Consider the following 2,220-nt stretch of genomic DNA (forward strand, 5'->3'; position numbering starts at 1 on the left):
ATAAAAGTATTGAACCCTGAAATGATTCATGAAGAAGAATATCCAAGCCCTAGTTGAGAATTGGAGTTGCTGCCATCCTATAGGTGGTTTGATCTCGAAAGCAGGTTTAAAAAGCCGAGTAAAGTTTTTGCACGTGGGTTCAAATATTTATTTTGCGCTGATCCCCTAGTACTAGTAGTAGTACCCAGAGGCAATAATTTCAACTTGCGAGGGTGTCACCACGAGGAGCAACTTGATGTACTCTACTCCTACTAAAAGGAATCCCCTCATTAACATTAAGTCTGCATATTACTCCATATATCTCAAGTTTCAACTCTTGATCATGAACATAGATTATCTTTTAAATCATAACTCCACAATTTCAATTTTATAAATCAATCCCTATTTAAATCCAGATTTCTAGTTCAGCAATTTCAATATGGGTTCTTGATTTATGTCAAAACTAACATCAAACGAAGAAGTTTCCAATGAGAATTTCAAACTTAGGGTAATGTTCTCAACATTAGGGTTATTATAGGAAAGAAAAGGTATAGAGTTTAATTTCAAAAATTCCAAGGCTTGGACCTATTCAGAACTGTGTAGTCAATTTAAAGACTTAATATTTTTTTGTTTATTAAAATTAAAAAGAAAAAAAGCTCGTTTAAGATAAGTACATACATTAAATTGATTTGTGGATATATGAATTTTTTTAAACACATAAAAAAATCAGAAAGCTAATATCTTAATTCACCCTCTCCGTTCTTATATGCTTCTAACGGTGCCAACAAATCAGTTGGAGGCGTCTGCAATATAGACAATTCATTGTCTTGTCGTAAAGCCAGGTTTGCCAATTCATCAGCACATTTATTTCCTTCGCGCCAAATATGTTGTACTTCTACTACCCATCATTCTTTAAGGATGTTTATGCATTCGTTTATCAGACCCATATCCACTGAGACATTCATCTTCTCGCCTTTGAAGAGATCCACAACCCTTAGCATCTATCTCTAAAATCACATTCCTTAAGCCAAGACTTTTTGCTAAAATCAGACCCTGCCGAGCCCCCCAAATTTCAGCGATCAAGCTGTTCACTCTTCCTAGTCGCAGCGTGAATCCAACTTCTAGTCCACATTGTTGTCTCGAATCAAGGCTCCTACAGCTGCCAAACCTGAACTCATTTTGTAAACACCATCAGTATTTAAAATCCATCATCCCTCAGGCGGTTTTCTCCAATTAACCCAATACGAATCGTTTATCATCTTTCTTTGGGGGGTTGTCCAGGCTTTCTCTATATCTATAGCAAACTGTTTAGCTTGCTTAACTACTTCAAACGGATCTATTCTCGTGTCATTGAATATTCTATCGTTTCTGCTCTTCCAAGACCCCAAATAGCAACCAAAAATAAGAGACCCCATTCTAAATCCTCTATTTCGGGTTTCTTTGAAAGACTATTCATTTTTAACCAACTTTTGAAATCCATCAAGCCGAATTGTCTATCCTGATCCCACACTTTCAGATCTTCCCAAACGATGTTGAAAACATTTTGATATTTCGATATAACAAATTAAGTTATATGAATTTTAAGATTTTCCAAATGATTTTCTAAGTATATTCGATAGAATTATTCGAATATCAAAACATTACTCCAAATCTTTCAAAGATCATTTTTAATCCTTACTCAAAGTGTAAAATTAAGTTTTAATCTTAAAACAATTTCAAAATAATTTTACAAAGTATTTCGAACCATTTCAAAGCCAAAAATTCTAGATTGCTCAGAGGGAACCGATTCCCCCTGAATGGTTTAGCTCCGAGAATTCCAGTATGCTCGGAGGGAACCGATTCCCCCATAGGGGTACCGATTCCCCCCTTGTATAACGGTCGAAATATTTGAATTTTACACTTAGGGAACCGATTCCCCATAGGGGGTACCGATTCCCCCACGCTCCAAGCTGTTTTATTAATGTTTTCACACTAAAACGGCTATGATCTTCACTAATCATCCCCAACGTTCAGAAGTGATTCAAGGTGTATTTAAACAAGTTCTGAAACCCTTGATCAACAAGAAATTATAGAGAAACAAGAGAGAAAGCATCAAACACCAAGTTTGTGCAAATCAAGCCAATTTTCCTTTCAATATTCATTTGCTTTCAAAGAACACAATTTGTGCTCATTTCTAATATTTGTGAGTGTTCTTTTCTTGTTCTAGAATTGTGCAAACATCTTACCTTGAGAGGTTTTCCT

This window comes from Hibiscus syriacus, unplaced genomic scaffold, assembly GCF_006381635.1.
Source record: "Hibiscus syriacus cultivar Baekdansim isolate YM2019G1 unplaced genomic scaffold, ASM638163v2 tig00117001_pilon, whole genome shotgun sequence".
Classification (NCBI taxonomy): Eukaryota; Viridiplantae; Streptophyta; class Magnoliopsida; order Malvales; family Malvaceae; genus Hibiscus; species Hibiscus syriacus.